The sequence below is a fragment of the Nannobrachium achirus genome, assembly GCF_963921795.1.
Source record: "Nannobrachium achirus genome assembly, chromosome: 18".
In the NCBI taxonomy this organism is placed as follows: domain Eukaryota; kingdom Metazoa; phylum Chordata; class Actinopteri; order Myctophiformes; family Myctophidae; genus Nannobrachium; species Nannobrachium achirus.
In genome coordinates this window covers 3,113,528-3,133,050 of record NC_137825.1, presented here as the reverse complement: position 1 = coordinate 3,133,050, position 19,523 = coordinate 3,113,528, and positions in this window count along the sequence as shown.

The following is a 19,523-nucleotide window of genomic DNA, read 5'->3' as shown; positions in this document are numbered from 1 at the left end:
ACACATTTTTGGACACTGCTTTGCCCTAAAATCGCGCAAATCGGTACACAGTATGTCTACACTCATGTCATCAACATGGATCTGTCCCATTTAGCGCCACTATCAGGCCCATTTTTTCAAACACATTTTTGGACTCTGCTTTGGCCTAAAATCACGCTGCGGCCTGACGGTCGCTTATCTCCCGATTAGGGAGTCTTACTGGTACTAGTCTTTTTTATGTCCATTGTCCAATGTATTTATATTTAAGTTCATATAAGTTAAGAACATATAAATGCATTTGAAATTAAATAAAAGTGCTAATTTTCAGGATTCAAATAAAAAAAAAATAGCTAAAAAACTATTCAGATTACAATAAAAAAATAGCAGATCTACAAGCTCAAAATGTGTTGCACTGTGACGCGTTTTGACACATTTTGAGCTTGTAGATCTGCTACTTTTGCTATGTTTGACTGTATAATATGCAATGTGGTCCTCTGGAGTGAGTGAACATATAGTTGTCCTCTCCATCATCAAAGTTGTTCCACCCCTGCTCTATGTAGAACTTTATGTAGAAATGAAACATGTTCTTTATGAAGAGCTTTACAGAGATATCTGCATGTAAACAAATGAAACATGTTCTTTATGAAGAGCTTTACAGAGATATCTGCATGTAAACAAATGAAACATGTTCTTTATGAAGAGCTTTACAGAGATATCTGCATGTAAACAAATGAAACATGTTCTTTATGAATAGCTTTACAGAGATATCTGCATGTAAACAAATGAAACATGTTCTTTATGAAGAGCTTTACAGAGATATCTGCATGTAAACAAATGAAACATGTTCTTTATGAAGAGCTTTACAGAGATATCTGCATGTAAACAAATGAAACATGTTCTTTATGAAGAGCTTTACAGAGATATCTACACTTTACAACACGTTTGGTCATCTTCATTTTAACGTCTACTCAGGCTTTTGAGTTTCACTCCAGACCAGGGGTCTTCAACAGGGGGTCCGGGACCCCTAGGGGTCCTCAGAGTTACTACAGGGTGGGCCACCAAATCTTTGTGTGATAGGATCATGTTTTTTACATTAAACATTTAAACTCTAGCATCCCTATTCTGAATGAAACATTAGCCAAAAATAGCAGATCTACAAGCGCAAGGTGTTGTGAGCTTGTAGATCGTCTATTCCTGACGAAGAGGTTGGGTGTAGAGGGAAAAGAAGAGCAGACTAACGGTTCAAGTGGTTGAATGTCTGAAAATAAACATTAATCCAACATACACTCATAGTTAGGGATGGAGTTCTTTTATTTTTATTGATAATGAGCACCTTATTGATCCTGCTTATTGATCCAGGCTTTTATCCAGACCACTGTTGAGAGTTTTATAATGTTTTGTGGAAAGATATGAGACGATAAATTCACAGCATAACTGATTTTTTTTTTTATTGGCCAGTTGTTGCGAGTGAGTTTGTTGCTGACCACAATCTATGAAGTTGATAATTGACAAACGTATCAAATATCATTAAAACAATCATTCATTAGTGAGCAATAAGTGTTAAATGGCTTTATATGTGACTCAGCGTGGCTCAGGGGTAGTCATCTCGGAAGGCAGGATTTTTCACTACTGCTAATATGACGTTTTCTTTTTTTTTTATTGTACTGTAATACTTTCTTGATAGCCTCTTTTTTAAACATGACATCATGGGCCGCTATATGCTCAATAACAAGCTTGATAAGCCCAAAGCTTATTGATACCATGGGCAATCAATACATCTGTTATCGGGTTATCGAGCTACCCTTGTTTAGGGCTCCATCCCTACTCATAGTGCTGTCAAACAAGTCTATGCTGATCAATATTGAAATATGAATATTTTTAATCTGCAACTCAATTGTTTGCAATAAACATATATAGTGGGGGTCCCTGCTACATCTCTCTCTCAGCTAAGGGGTCCCTGCTACATCTCTCTCTCAGCTAAGGGGTCCCTGCTTCATCTCTCTCAGCTAAGGGGTCCTTGGCCTGGAAATGTTGAAGACCCCTGCTCCAGACACTTTTTCATTTGGTGGAGACCTGTGCTCTGAGGAGAGGGTTTTCTAGTTTTAGACACAATTCATTCATACTAATCTAAATGTTTCTCTTGTTTTGTTAGGCTGATCCTAACATCCTGCACCCTGGATATGAATGTAAGGGCTGTCAGATGGATCCTATCGGTGGGACCAGGTATTGGTGTACAGTGTGTCCTGGCGTTAACCTGTGCTCTGCCTGTCAGTCCACTGGGTGTCCAGATGATAAGGAACACCCTCTGAAGTCCATTCAGACCCCGGTAAGAATATAATCATTGCTGTCATAACTCCATGTTTCAATTATTATGTTTCCCCCACCACCCACCCCTCCTGTAAACAAATGTCCTACTATGAGGAGAGGAGAGGAGAGGAGAGGAGAAGGAGAGGAGAGGAGAGGAGGGGAGGGGAGGGGAGGGGAGAGGAGAGGAGAGGAGAGGAGAGGAGAGGAGAGGAGGGGAGAGGAGAGGAGAGGAGAGGAGAGGAGAGGAGAGGAGAGGAGAGGAGAGGAGAGGAGAGGGGAGGGGAGGGGAGGAGAATAGAGTGTGCGTGCGTGGATGGGTGGGTGGGTGTGAGTGTGCTTGCTTATTTTTCTTTTGTATTATTCATTTGAAATGTTGTAAATTCCAATAGAACAATGCAGTGATATTAATAAGGGTGTACTGTGAAGTTTAGGCTTACACAAATGTTCACTTAAAAAACACATATATTCAAAGATTTGCACACATTTTCACGACTTTTCGAAAATAGCAGATCTACAATCTCGCAACGCTGCAAGCTTGTAGATCTGCTATTTTTCAATAGCTTAAGTATAAGGAGGGGCCCATTTTGAACAAAATGCTTCAAATCAATGTATTTACTGTATATTTAAGTTCATATAAGTTAAGAACATATACATGCATTTGAAATTTAATAAAAGTGCTAATTTTCAGGATTCAAATAAAAAAATAGCTAAAAAACTATTCAGGATTCCAATAAAAAAATAGCAGATCTACAAGCTCAAAATGTGTCACACTGTGACGCGTTTTGACACATTTTGAGCTTGTAGATCTGCTACTTTTGCTCTGTTTGACTGTATATGCAATGTGGCCTTCTGGAGTGAGAGTGAACATATAGTGTCTTCTCCATCAACAAAGTTGCTCACCTCTGCTCTATTGTAGAACTTTAACCAAGAACCAAAACATCTGCATGTAAACAAATGAAACATGTTCTTTATGAATAGCTTTACAGAGATATCTGCATGTAAACAAATGAAACATGTTCTTTATGAAGAGCTTTACAGAGATATCTGCACTTTACAACACGTTTGGTCATCTTCATTTTAACGTCTACTCAGGCTTTTGAGTTTCACTCCAGACCAGGGGTCTTCAACAGGGGGTCCGGGACCCCTAGGGGGTCCTCAGAGTTACTACAGGGTGGGCCACCAAATCTGTGTGTGATAGGATCATGTTTTTTACATTAAACATTTAAACTCTAGCATCCCTATTCTGAATGAAACATTAGCCAAAAATAGCAGATCTACAAGCACAAGGTGTTGTGAGCTTGTAGATCGTCTATTCCTGACGAAGAGGTTTGGTGTAGAGGGAAAAGAAGAGCAGACTAACGGTTCAAGTGGTTGAATGTCTGAAAATAAACATTAATCCAACATACACTCATAGTTAGGGATGGAGTTCTTTTATTTTTATTGATAATGAGCACCTTATTGATCCTGCTTATTGATCCAGGCTTTTATCCAGACCACTGTTGAGAGTTTTATAATGTTTTGTGGAAAGATATGAGACGATAAATTCACAACATAACTGATTTTTTTTTTATTGGCCAGTTGTTGCGAGTGAGTTTGTTGCTGACCACAATCTATGAAGTTGATAATTGACAAACGTATCAAATATCATTAAAACAATCATTCATTAGTGAGCAATAAGTGTTAAACGTCTTTATATGTGACTCAGCGTGGCTCAGGGGTAGTCATCTCGGAAGGCAGGATTTTTCACTACTGCTAATATGACGTTTTATTTTATTTTTATAGTACTGTAATACTTTCTTGATAGCCTCTTTTTTAAACATGACATCATGGGCCGCTATATGCTCAATAACAAGCTTGATAAGCCCAAAGCTTATTGATACCATGGGCAATCAATACATCTGTTATCGGGTTATCGAGCTACCCTTGTTTAGGGCTCCATCCCTACTCATAGTGCTGTCAAACAAGTCTATGCTGATCAATATTGAAATATGAATATTTTTAATCTGCAACTCAATTGTATGGAATAAACATATAGTGGGGGTCTATGCTGATCAATATTGAAATATGAATATTTTTAATCTGCAACTCAATTGTATGGAATAAACATATAGTGGGGGTCCCTGCTACATCTCTCTCTCAGCTAAGGGGTCCTTGGCCTGGAAATGTTGAAGACCCCTGCTCCAGACACTTTTTCATTGGTGGAGACCTGTGCTCTGAGGAGAGGGTTTTCTAGTTTTAGACACAATTCATTCATACTAATCTAAATGTTTCTCTTGTTTTGTTAGGCTGATCCTAACATCCAGCACCATGGATATGAATGTAAGGGCTGTCAGATGGATCCTATCGGTGGGACCAGGTATTGGTGTACAGAGTGTAGGCGTGTTAACCTGTGCTCTGCCTGTCAGTCCACTGGGTGTCCTCGTCATAAGGAACACCCTCTGAAGTCCATTCAGACCCCGGTAAGAATATAACCATTGCTGTCATAACTCCATGTTTCAATTATTATGTTTCCCCCACCACCCACCCCTCCTGTAAACAAATGTCCTACTATGAGGAGAGGAGAGGAGAGGAGAGGAGAGGAGAGGAGAGGAGAGGAGGGGAGGGGAGGGGAGGGGAGGGGAGGAGAATAGAGTGTGCGTGCGTGGATGGGTGGGTGGGTGTGAGTGTGCTTGCTTATTTTTCTTTTGTATTATTCATTTGAAATGTTGTAAATTCCAATAGAACAATGCAGTGATATTAATAAGGGTGGACTGTGAAGTTTAGGCTTACACAAATGTTCACTTAAAAAACACACATATATTCAAAGATTTGCACACATTTTCACGACTTTTCGAAAATAGCAGATCTACAAGCTCGCAACGCTGCAAGCTTGTAGATCTGCTATTTTTCAATAGCTTAAGTATAAGGAGGGGCCCATTTTGAACAAAATGCTTCAAATCAATGTATTTACTGTATATTTAAGTTCATATAAGTTAAGAACATATACATGCATTTGAAATTTAATAAAAGTGCTAATTTTCAGGATTCAAATAAAAAAATAGCTAAAAAACTATTCAGGATTCCAATAAAGAAATAGCAGATCTACAAGCTCAAAATGTGTTGCACTGTGACGAGTTTTGACACATTTTGAGCTTGTAGATCTGCTACTTTTGCTATGTTTGACTGTATAATATGCAATGTGGCCCTCTGGTGTGAGTGAACATATAGTTGTCCTCTCCATCATCAAAGTTGCTCCACCCCTGCTCTGTGTAGAACTTTATGTAGAAACAAATGAAACATGTTCTTTATGAAGAGCTTTACAGAGATATCTGCACTTTACAACACGTTTGGTCATCTTCATTTTAACGTCTACTCAGCCTTTTGAGTTTCACTCCAGACCAGGGGTCTTCAACAGGGGGTCCGGGACCCCTAGGGGTCCTCAGAGTTACTACAGGGGGGCCGCCAAATCTTTGTGTGATAGGATCATGTTTTTTACATTAAACATTTAAACTCTAGCATCCCTATTCTGAATGAAACATTAGCCAAAAATAGCAGATCTACAAGCGCAAGGTGTTGTGAGCTTGTAGATCGTCTATTCCTGACGAAGAGGTTGGGTGTAGAGGGAAAAGAAGAGCAGACTAATGGTTCAAGTGGTTGAATGTCTGAAAATAAACATTAATCCAACATACACTCATAGTTAGGGATGGAGTTCTTTTATTTTTATTGATAATGAGCACCTTATCGATCCTGCTTTATTGAGCCGGGCTTTTATCCAGACCACTGTTGAGAGTTTTCTAATATTTTGTGGAAAGATATGAGACGATAAATTCACAGCATAACTGATTTTTTTTTTATTGGCCAGTTGTTGCGAGTGAGTTTGTTGCTGACCACAATCTATGAAGTTGATAATTGACAAACGTATCAAATATCATTAAAACAATCATTCATTAGTGAGCAATAAGTGTTAAATGGCTTTATATGTGACTCAGCGTGGCTCAGGGGTAGTCATCTCGGAAGGCAGGATTTTTCACTACTGCTAATATGACGTTTTCTTTTTTTTTTATTGTACTGTAATACTTTCTTGATAGCCTCTTTTTTAAACATGACATCATGGGCCGCTATATGCTCAATAACAAGCTTGATAAGCCCAAAGCTTATTGATACCATGGGCAATCAATACATCTGTTATCGGGTTATCGAGCTACCCTTGTTTAGGGCTCCATCCCTACTCATAGTGCTGTCAAACAAGTCTATGCTGATCAATATTGAAATATGAATATTTTTAATCTGCAACTCAATTGTTTGCAATAAACATATATAGTGGGGGTCCCTGCTACATCTCTCTCTCAGCTAAGGGGTCCCTGCTTCATCTCTCTCTCAGCTAAGGGGTCCCTGCTACATCTCTCTCTCAGCTAAGGGGTCCTTGGCCTGGAAATGTTGAAGACCCCTGGTGCAGAAACTTTTTCATTTGGTGGAGACCTGTGCTCTGAGGAGAGGGTTTTCTAGTTTTAGATACAATTCATTCATACTAATCTAAATGTTTCTCTTGTTTTGTTAGGCTGATCCTAACATCCTGCACCTTGGATATTATTGTGATGGCTGTCAGATGGATCCTATCGTGGGGACCAGGTATCAGTGTACAGAGTGTCTTGATGATTGGACTGCCTATAACCTGTGCTCTGCCTGTCAGTCCACTGGGTGTCCTCGTCATAAGAAACACCCTCTGAAGTCCATCCTGCTCCCGGTAAGAATATAATCATTGCTGTCATAACTCCATGTGTCAATTATTATGTTTCCCCCACCACCCACCCCTCCTGTAAACTAATGTCCTACTATGAGGAGAGGAGAGGAGAGGAGAGGAGAGGAGAGGAGGAGGAGGAGGAGGGGAGAGGAGGGGAGAGGAGAGGAGAGGAGAGGAGAGGAGGGGAGAGGAGGGGAGGGGAGAGGGGAGGGGAGGGGAGGGGGGAGGGGAGGGGAGGGGAGGGGGGGAGAGGAGAGGAGAGGAGAGGGGAGGGGAGGGAGAGGAGAGGAGAGGAGAGGAGAGGAGAGGAGAGGAAGTGTGTGTGTGTGTGTGTGTGTGTGTGTGTGTGTGTGTGTGTGTGTGTGTGTGTGTGTGTGTGTGTGTGTGTGTGTGTGTGTGTGTGTGCGTGTGCGCACGTGTGTGTGTGCGCACGTGTGCGTGCGTGCATTCATCTGTGAGTGCATAGACTTGCTTATTTTGCTTTTGTATAATTTACCGTATTTGAAATGTATATAGAACAAATAGAACAAAGCAGTGATATTAAAAAGAAGGTGTGCTGTGTAGTTTAGGATTAATTTAGTCCAACACTGACTAAGATCTGCAAATGCATTTTATCCACCTTCCCTGTTTTATTTTGCAATTCTATTTTTTGATGGAGAATGGAGTGTAATTTTAGGAGAAACTCTCAAATGTCAAGGAACCACTCCATTCCCATTGAAAAGCACAATCCACCTTCATATGTAGATTTAAACATCAGAGAAGGTCATAAAAATAGCTGATCTACAAGCTCAATGTTCTGCCAATCCACTGGAAATCTAATGCCAATGTCAGGAGGTGTGAGGTTTAAATGGACATGTATCCATGCAGTGGACGTTGCAGATCTCCTAAATGTTATATAGACATAATAACATATCATAACGTGTCTAATATGTTTACAGATATGGAGACAGGAAGACTTCAAGAAAAGAGAGTGCAACACCTTCATAGAAGATTCTTCCAGGTAAACAAACCAGTTTCTGTTTCCTTGCTCCATGATATTATTATAACCTAACTATTATTATTAGGCTATTTGGATATTAAATGAAGTAAAACAACATTATAATATCTATGAGAGAGGAGGAGAGGAGAGGAGGAGGAGAGGAGAGGAGAGGAGAGGAGAGGAGAGGAGAGGAGAGGAGAGGAGAGACAGCGTTTATCAATTCATTGTAAACGATGTGTCAGTTGCTACAATCAGAACAACGATGTGGATTTGATTGACCTTCAAGCACAGCACAGTGACACAAAGAGATGGAGAGAAGCTTCTTTAGTTGAACGAGGAGGAGAAGAATAACCTGCCCTGAAAACATTCATTGATTCACTTTGTTCATTCTATGTAATATTACACATGCAGTGTAGCCTGTAGATACCGTAACGAGACTGAGTTACTAGGGCCCTGGGTGGAGATATACAAGCTCACAGTGCGGCATCGGCATGTTAGCTTGTAGACCGTGCTGTTAGCTTGTAGATCTGCTATTTTCAATAGGGGGTCCGTGGCCAAATACGCTATCATTTTGGGGGTCCTTCACATGAAAAAAGTTTGAGCACCACTGACATAGAAACCTTTAACCTTAGAAGGATTTGAAATATTATAAGATATTTCATGATTTAAAAAAATAGCAGATCTACAAGCTCGCAGCGAGTGCCGCGCTGCAAGCTTGTAGATCTGCTATTTTTCAATAGTTAAAGCACAAAATAAACGTGGGACTGAGATACTAGGGCCCAAGGTGGAGGGGACTCAACTATTTTAAAAATAGGAGATATACAAGCTCAGATCTACAAGCTCGCAGCGTGGCACAGAGTGCCGCACTGCGAGCTTGTAGATCTGCTATTTATGAAAAGTCGTGAAACTGTGTGCAAATCTTTGAATTCATTTATTTTTTTAAGCGAACATTTGTAACTAGGGGTGTAACGATATAGTAACGGTATCGAAATATTGTTTTTAATTTAAAAAATGGAAGTATATCGAAATGAAAACAGCTAAAATCGAATCGTATCGCAAAGAATTGATTGTATCGATACTACCTACTTGTGCATTGTATTTAGCATTTTTAAGAAGAAAAAATGAAAAGGAGGGGTTTAATTACTTTTCCTTTCCATATAGCTACACTGGTCTATCGATAAATGGGTATAATCTCTGGGTTCATGTCAAGGTGCAGGTTTGTCAATATACAATGTCCATGTATTTGGCAGATAATCACTGTGTTTACTTATTTATATCCATAATAATACATGTTTCCCTTAAAAACCTGCACTATCCACACCTTTCACACAGATTTAATTTCTTTGCTAAATAGTTACTATATCGATTTTAAATCATTGCATCGAATCGTATCGTATCGCCATGAATGAACAAATATCGTCCATGTATCGTATCGTCAACCGTGTATCGTGATATGTATCGAATCTCTATTAAAATGTATCGTTACACCCTTATTTGTAACTCAAATTTTGCTTCTGGGGGGTCCCTGGAACTAAATATTTTGACATGGTGGGGTCCGTGGCCAAATACCATATCGTTTTGGGGATCCTTCACATGAAAAAAGTTTAAGCACCACTAGAAACTTTTTTTTTTTTTAAACCTTAGAAGGTTTGAAATATTCAAAGATATTTCATGATTTTTCAAAAATAGCAGATCTACAAGCTCACAGCGCGTCACTGAGTGCCGTGCTGTGAGCTTGTAGATCAGCTATTTTCAATAGGGGGTCCATGGCCAAATACATATAATTTTGGGGGTCCTTCACATGAAAAAGTTTGAGAACCACTGAAATAGAAACTTTTTTTTATGTTTGATTTTTTTAACCTTAGAATTTTTCATGATTTTTCAAAAACAGTCTTTTCAAAAATAGCAGATCTACAAGCTCACAGCGCGGCACCGAGTGCCATGCTGTGAGCTTGTAGATCTGCTATTTTTTTCCGGTCCCGCGCTGTGAGCTTGTAGATCTGCTATTTTTGAAAAGACGTGAAAATGTGTGCAAATCTTTGAACAAATTTGTAACTAAAATTTTGCTTCTGGGGGGTCCTTGGAACTAAATATTTTGACAAGGGGGGTCCATGGCCAAATATCATATCATCTACAAGCTCGCTAGCTCGTTAGCTTGTAGATCTACTATTTTCAATAGGGGGTCCGTGGCCAAATACCTTATCATTTTGGGTGTCCTTCACATGAAAAAAAGTTTGAGCACCACTGACATAGAAAACTTTTTTTTTAACCTTAAGGATTTGAAATATTATAAGATATTTCATGATTTTTCAAAAATAGCAGATCTACAAGCTTGCAGCGAGTGCAGCGCTGCAAGCTTGTAGATCTGCTATTTTTCAATAGTTAAAGCACGAAATACACGTGGGACTGAGTTACTAGGGCCCAAGGTGGAGGGGACTTAACTATTTTAAAAATAGGAGATATTCAAGCTCAGATCTACAAGCTCGCAGCACGGCACAGAGTGCCGCACTGCGCGCTCGTAGATCTGCTATTTTTGAAAAGTTGTGAAAATGTGTGCAAATCTTTGAATTAATGTATTTTTAAGCGAACATTTGTAACTAGGGGTGTAACGATATAGTAACTGTATCGAAATATCGTTTTTAACTTAAAAAAACAAACTATATTGAAATGAAAACAGCTAAAATCGAATCGTATCGTTTTATTTTGTATCGTATCGAATCGGCAATACAAAGAATCGATTGTATCGATACTACCTACTTGTGCATTGTATTTAGCATTTTTAAGAAGAAAAAATTAAAAGGAGGGGTTTAATTACTTTTCCTTTCCATATAGCTACACTGGTCTATGGATAAATGTATGTAATCTCTGGGTTCATGTCAAGGTGCAGGTTTGTCAATCAACATACAATGTCCATGTATTTGGCAGATAATCACTGTGTTTACTTATTTATATCCATAATAATACATGTTTCCCTTAAAAACCTGCACTATCCACACCTTTCACACAGATTTAATTTCTTTGCTAAATAGTTACTATATCGATTTTAAATCATTGCATCGAATCGTATCGTATCGCCATGAATGAACAAATATCGTCCATGTATCGTATCGTCAACCGTGTATCGTGATATGTATCGAATCTCTATTAAAATGTATCGTTATACACCTTTATTTGTAACTCAAATTTTGCTTCTGGGGGGTCCCTGGAACTAAATATTTTGACATGGGGGGTCCGTGGCCAAATACCATATCGTTTTGGGGATCCTTCACATGAAAAAAGTTTGAGCACCACTAGAAACTTTTTTTTTTTTTTTTTTTTTTTAAACCTTAGAAGGTTTGAAATATTCAAAGATATTTCATGATTTTTCAAAAATAGCAGATCTACAAGCTCACAGCGCGTCACTGAGTGCCTTGCTGTGAGCTTGTAGATCAGCTATTTTCAATAGGGGGTCCATGGCCAAATACATATAATTTTGGGGGTCCTTCACATGAAAAAGTTTGAGAACCACTGAAATAGAAACTTTTTTTTATGTTTGATTTTTTTAACCTTAGAATTTTTCATGATTTTTCAAAAACAGTCTTTTCAAAAATAGCAGATCTACAAGCTCACAGCGCGGCACCGAGTGCCATGCTGTGAGCTTGTAGATCTGCTATTTTTTCCCGGTGCCGCACTGTGAGCTTGTAGATCTGCTATTTTTGAAAAGACGTGAAAATGTGTGCAAATCTTTGAACAAATTTGTAACTAAAATTTTGCTTCTGGGGGGTCCTTGGAACTAAATATTTTGACAAGGGGGGTCCATGGCCAAATACCATATCATCTACAAGCTCGCTAGCTCGTTAGCTTGTAGATCTACTATTTTCAATAGGGGGTCCGTGGCCAAATACCATATCATTTTGGGTGTCCTTCACATGAAAAAAAGTTTGAGCACCACTGACATAGAAAACTTTTTTTTTAACCTTAAGGATTTGAAATATTATAAGATATTTCATGATTTTTCAAAAATAGCAGATCTACAAGCTCGCAGCGAGTGCAGCGCTGCAAGCTTGTAGATCTGCTATTTTTCAATAGTTAAAGCACAAAATAAACGTGGGACTGAGTTACTAGGGCCCAAGGTGGAGGGGACTTAACTATTTTAAAAATAGGAGAAATACAAGCTCAGATCTACAAGCTCGCAGCGCGGCACAGAGTGCCGCACTGCGCGCTTGTAGATCTACTATTTTCAATAGGGGGTCCGTGGCCAAATACCATATCATTTTGGGGGTCCTTCACATGAAAAAAGGTTTGAGCACATACATAGAAACCTCTTTTTTTTAACCTTAGAAGGATTAAATATTATAAGATATTTCGTGATTTTTTCAAAAATAGCAGATCTACAAGCTCGCAGCGCGGCACTCGGTGCCGCGCTGTGAGCTTGTAGATCTACTATTTTTCAATAGTTAAAGCACAAAATAAACGTGTCACGTTGTGATGAGCTTGTAGATCGGCTGTTTTTAAACATCTGTAAGATAAAATAGAGTTTACGTGTTTAAACTGTTCTTAATTTTGCTGGGGACCCCTGGGGGTCCCCAACGTGTCATGTTGTGGTGAGCTTGTAGATCGGCTGTTTTTAAACATCTGAAAGATAAAATAGGGTTTAAAACTTTCCTCATTTTGCTGGGGACCCTCTGGTTTCCCCCTGGAGGACCCCCTGGGGGTCCCCAGACCCCACTTTGAGAAGCAGTGGTGTATTGATGTGTTGTCCTGTTGTGTCATCAGGGATGGACAGTGTCAGTGTGGACGTCCCAGAGACAAACATCCAACAGACATCAAGACAGCTGAGGACACTGAGTGGACCACTGAGCTGCACTCCTCTGAACAGCAAACTGATGCTTATGGAGAGTTGTGGTTTGAGGGAGAGGAAGGGTGCAGACCTGTAAGTGTGTGACTGACAATGTGATCAATGTTCTCTGTGGTTCATGATACTCTGTCTTCCATCATCTGTTTAACATCATTCAGTCAAGAGGAGGTTGTTGTCACTTTAAGGTCCCTGAGGATGATTTCATTCAATCATCCCAATACATAACACACACACATACGCACACGTACACACAACTGCACACATGCACAGGTAACCGCGCATGCACAACCGCACACACACACATGTAACCAAACACATGCACACACACACGCACAACCGCACACACACACACACACACGCACAACCGCACGCGAGTTTAGAAACACTAGGCTTGCTAAGGGAAGGAGCGCTCGTTTTCTGTTATTGTCCACGACATTGCAAGCGGCGCGAAGGCCAGCGGACCTTGGTCCTGCTCTTCGCCCCCGAGCGCCGCAGGCGCGAGTGCCCGCGAAGAGCGGGCCAGGGCCGCGCGAGTTACGAAGCCGTGGTGAATGCAATCGTTCTATTTACGGCCTGGGCAAGCGCACGATAAACGCAATGATAATTGGGTTTTGGTGCACCTCACGCGGTCCAAGTGACTACAACGGAGCGCTCCCAACCTCCGGTTCAGCCAATCACAAGCTTCAAAAATGAGTGGTTTCCCTTAGCAAGCCTAGAGTCTCTAAACTCGCCAACCGCACGCACGCATGCACGCACGCACGCACACACACGTAACCAAACACACACACACACACACACACACACACACACACACACACACACACACACACACACACACACACACACACACACACACACACGCAACCGTGCACACGTAACCACGCACGCGTAAATGTGCACATGCGCACACACACACACACACACACCTACACACACACACACACACACACACACACACACACACACACGGGGGGGGGGGGGGGGGCAACCTTTATCTAACAGCACCGTTTATGACAACAGACAGACAGACAGCTGTACCCCTACTACACCCCCCCCCCCACACACACACACGCGCGCACATGCACACGTAAACACACGCACATGTAACCGCACACAAGCACACACACACACACGTAACTGCGCACACACACGCGCGCACACATACACACACACACACACACACACACGTAACCGCGCACACACACACAAACTCCAACTTTAGAACAGACATTAAGGGTAGAAGTGAGTGTGTAATATAAGCCCCTCCCCTCTTGATATGACAGTGAGAGTGTATTCATGTTGATCATGTCCATCACTGTCATCTTCTGATTTGTCTCTTTGATCACCTGTAGTTCCTGCGTCTGTCATCACACACTGAACCCTCCCGTGTCTACGACCTGATGACTAGGGGGATTTGGGATGATGGGTGGGATATGAACCCACTCCCCTTGGTGGTGTCTGTGGTGGGAGGAGAAGGAAGGTCAGAGGTCAAACCCTGGGTCCAGGAGGTCATCAGAGAGGGACTGGTCAAAGCCTTGGTTAAAACAGGTGTGTGTGTGTGTGTGACGTGTGACGTGTGACGTGTGTGACGTGTGACGTGTGACGTGTGTGACGTGTGTGTGTGTGTGTGTGTGTGTGTGTGTGTGTGTGAGTGTGACGTGTGTGTAAAAACCTGAACATGTATTTTCTGTTCATTAAAGAGCTGGAGAGACAGGAAGACTCCTGTTACTGAACAAACACTCTATAGCAGGGGTCTTCAACAGGGGGTCCGGGACCCCTAGGGGGTCCTCAGAGTTACAACAGGGGGTCCTCCAAATCTTTGAGTGATAGAAAGTTATTTTCTCCTTTTTTATTAACCACTTTAACCCCAGTGTCCATATTTTGAGAACTTTAGCAAAAATAGCCGATCTACAAGCTCACAACGCCTCACGCTGCGAGGCGTTGTGAGCTTGTAGATCGGCTATTTTTGGCAAAGAGCTTTGATGTAGAGGGGAAAAAGAGCAGACAAAGTACAGAGTGAAAGGTCAAGTTTACTAAGTATTGACGGTTCAATTGGTTAAATATCTGAAAGCACAAATTGGCATGCATCCAAAATACACTGATGATTGTGCTGTCAAACGATGATGAAATCTATGAACAGGTTGTGGGGGTCCCTGCTTCATCTCTCTCTCAACTAAGGGTTCCTGCTGGTGGATGATGGGAGAGAAGGTCACAGAGGAGGAGAGAAGAACTTCTGGGTCAAGTTCGAGGAACACATCTCCACACGACACATCAAGGGTAAGAGATGGTGGACGTTGATGATTTGTTTTAGTGGAATTAACGCCCGTATCAAAAGGTGACTTAGAAGTAGTAAAATAGCAGAAACTATAATAGTTTATCTGTAGTTGTTTTTGTGTTGAACTTCTGTTAGACAACAGCTATTGATTGTTTTCTGGTGTGATTATTCCATCTACTGTATGACTTTGGGACTGAGTTACTAGGGCCCAAAGTGGAGGGGCCTTAATTATTTTATACTTTAGCTATTGAAAAATTGCAGATATACAAGCTGACAGCACAGCACCGAGTGCCGCGCTGCAAGCTTGTAGATCTGCTATTTCTTTTTTAAGTCGTGAAAATGTGAGCAAATCTTTGAATATATACTGTATGTTTTGTTTTTGTTTTTTTCACCAACAAATTGCTTCTGGGGGGGGGGGGGGGGGGGGGGGGCTGGAACTAAATATTTAGAGATGGGGGTCCATGGCCAAATACATATAATTTTGGCAGTCCTTCGCATGAAAAGGTTTGAGCACCACTGACATAGAAACATAGAAGGATTTTAAATATTCAAAGATTTGCACAAATGTTCAAGATTTTTAAAAAATTGCAGATCTACAAGCTCACAGCGTGGCACTCGGTACCGCGCTGTGAGCTTGTATATCTGCTATTTTTCAATAGTTAAAGCACAGAATAATGCATAATAATGCGTTCCCAGTCTAAATGGGTTAAACCCCCTCCCCTAAGAAGAACGTTCATGGGGGGCCCGCAGTGGCCGACCCGTTGATCACGGTCAAGATTTCAGACTCAATTGGCGGTCGGCGGGGCGGGCGGGTTATCGCCTGCTCTTATTTGCCTTTTATTCTTAATAAGAGTAGGCCTATAAGAAGAATGTAACGGTTTGAATACACTTGAATTGAGCATGAGCGAACGAGTTTTAAAATCAGAGGAGGTTTCTCCTCCGCTCCTTGGTGCGAGGACCGTCCCAATACCGGTCCTGTTGGGGCTGCGAACCACATTTGCCAACATTTGCGCCTCGCAGACACTCGATTTTTTGCAAAGATTTTAAATATTCAAAGACTTGCACAAAATGTTCAAGATTTTTCAAAAATAGCCGATCTCCAAGCTCACAGCGTGGCACTCGGTACCGCGCTGTGAGCTTGTAGATCTGCTATTTTTCAATAGTTAAAGCACAAAATAATGCGTAATAATGCGTTCCCAGTCTAAATGGGTTAACCCCCTCCCCCTATGAAGGGGGAGGGGGGGGGGGGGGGGGGCAGAATCTGGTGTGACACCCCTGGGCATGATATTTCAAAATAAAGGTTTTTCCTTCCCGGGTCTGTTACAATGAAGGAGGAGTTCATTTCTCAGTTGAGTTGTAATTGAATAAAATTTTCATTTTCTTTTCTTACAGACAGCAGCAGCATTACCGTTCCTGTCCTCTGCATGCTCTTATCAGGAGAGTTATCCATGCTGGAGGTACAATCACTGCTTCTTAATACTATGATATCATTCATCCAATATCCTTTACATTGCAATGATTGTATACAGACAGTATGACTTATGAGCCAGGAGACTTATAAGAGTAATATTAGTTTTTATCTTTGTCATAGCTGCTTATTTATTATCATCATAGCTACTGGTATTTAGCAAGGTATTTAACAACTCCAGCTTGTCTGTGTCCTATTCTATATATGTATAACACTGACAACAGATGAACCAATAACCAGAAATTACTTCTCATTTATTTATACATTGGAAGAATGTAAACAAATAAGAACCAGGCTGCAATAGGCAATGTTGACATTATTTGTATTTATATATAAGTATAGCCTACCTACTGTCTGTCTGTCTGTCTGTCTGTCTGTCTGTCTGTCTGTCTGTCTGTCTGTCTGTCTGTCTGTCTGTCTGTCTGTCTGTCTCTCTCACACAGACATGACATGAATATGTTTTTGTTATAATCTCTCTCTCTCTCTCTCTCTCTCTCTCTCTCTCTCTCTCTCTCTCTCTCTCTCATATCTTCATCAGAGGGTGGATCTGTCTCTGAAGAGTGCCACACCCTGGTTGGTGCTGGCAGGTTCAGGAGGTGTGGCTGACCTCTTGAGTGACATCTTGGAGAACCAATCACCTGCTTCTGCTTCTGCTGCTGCTGATGTTGCTAGAGTGACAGAACTGGTCCAGAAACACTTCCCTTCTGAAGCCCAGACAGATCAACTTGTTGAACAGGTAAGAGCAGTGATGAGGCTGAACCTGTAGCCAATCAGGGAGATTATTATTGGAAATCCACTTGGGAGAGCAGAGCCTGGTGGCTTGTCATGTGAAGCGGTAATCTGAATATTTAGTTGTCATTGACATTGATGATGAAGATACAAGGGGACATGAAAATAAAAGGAAGATAATTGCAGGAAGTGACCAAGAAGAGAACGTTGTTATTGGGATGGTATCAGATAAACACATTGATGGCGACAGATCCACATGCTGTGGGGGGATGGTCAGAATAGTCAGAATAGTGACCAGATGGATAAAGCTCTGGACATTCATGGGTTTGGAGAGGGTCCAGTGAAGGCTTTTCAACTTGTAACTCAAAGCAGGAAGTAATATGTGGTGTACATTTCACATCACGCTGACGACTTGACGTGTATGCAGAACGGCCCACGTCCCGCAAAGCATTGTGGGAAATGGATTAGTTTTTTAAGAGACTTTGAAGATGCACTTGTTATGCAGAACGCAAATGCATCTACTGTGGGAACGCGGCCTCGGTGCGACAGGGGGTTTATTCCACAATTTGAGGGCCAGGAGGGCAAACTGTCTAGGATGAGTGGATTTTTGACCAGCATCCCTGTGTTGACTGATCTAAGTGAACGGGTGGGGTTGTAGGGATTGATCAGGTTTTGGAGGTATGGAGGAGCCATACTTTTGGCTGCTTTGAAGGTCAGCATCAGTGTTTTGTATTCTATAAGGGCTGCAACCGGGAGCCAGTGGAGGCTGCGGAGAAGAAGGGAGACATGTGATAATTTTGTCTGGTTGAAGACCAGTCGTGCCGCGGTATTTTGGATCAGTCGGAGAGGCTTAAGTGCACATGCTGGGAGACCAGTGAGGAGAGAGTTATGATAGTCAAGTTTTGATATGACAGATGTCTGGATGAGGAGCTGGGCTGACTCCTGGGTGAGGAACGGTCTAATTCTACGGATGTTATAGAGTGTGAACCTACAGGACCGGGTGACTGATGCAATGTGTGCCCTGAATGATAGCTGGCTGTCCAGGACCACACCAAGGTTTATAGCAGTTGGAACCGAAGTCACCAATGCATTATGTATGGAAATAGTGAGATCTTGCGTGGGGAGCTCTGTCTTGTTTGGGTTCAGCTTGAGGTGGTGGTCAGAGTGAATGGATCGGGCCGACGAGCGGTGGCTGGGTGCAGCCTGCGTGCATCCGTGTGCGTTTTGTGTACTCGCAAGTGCGCACACAGGTGTCCTGCACACTCAGTGGTTTACTGGTGTCACTTAAAAATCGTCATTCATTTTCCCCATAGACTTTTACAAAAATATTTATAACAATTATGTTAAAGGAGTAGTTCACCCCCCAAAATGACTTTTTTTCTATTGATTACTCACGCCATGGAGACTAGAGTTCAATAATATTTTTTGTTTTTTGTCACTTTCCCAAGACAAAAATTGTATTCAAGTAAATTTACCCCCATGATTCCGGATAGGGACCCGTTACGAAACGGGTCCCTATCCGGAACGAATGGGGATAAATTTGTTGTTATCACATTTTTGTTTATTTATTTATTTTTTGTTTAAGCCTAGAACCAAGCCATTCAGGATTGCAGTGAATCATGACCATAAAACCTTTGATCCTATGTGAAAATATATTTTAATATTAAATTATTTGATATACTACATTTAATAACTACCCTTTGTTTAGCGATTTTCAAAATGTTCTTTTCATAGAAAGAAAGGTTTTATGTTCATGATTCACCTCCATCCTGGATGTCTTGGTTCTAGGCTTAACATAATTGTTATAAATATTTTTGTGAAAATGACACCAGTAGACCACTTCTGCTGCGATGCTCTATGTCCAGATTTGTGACAAACATGACAGGTGGATTTTTTAGCAAGGCAGCTTTCAGCTTTACTAAGTTGTTTTTTGCCATATTTCTTTTCATTTCCCCACGTTCTGTCTTTTGGCCCACTCTGTGGTTTAGACCAGGGGTCTTCAACGTTTTCAGGCCAGGGACCCCCGAACTGATGGGGAGATGGAGCAGGGACCCCTTACCTCGGGGGTCACTGCTCCATCCAACATGCATGTACAAGTGGCCATACCACTGCCATTTATAAACATACCTTATTAACTGAGAACCAATGTCAATACTATCAATCTATCACTAAGAATCTGTCAATTGCATAATAATCATGTTTACAAGCTATTCAAAAGAGACAATTTCG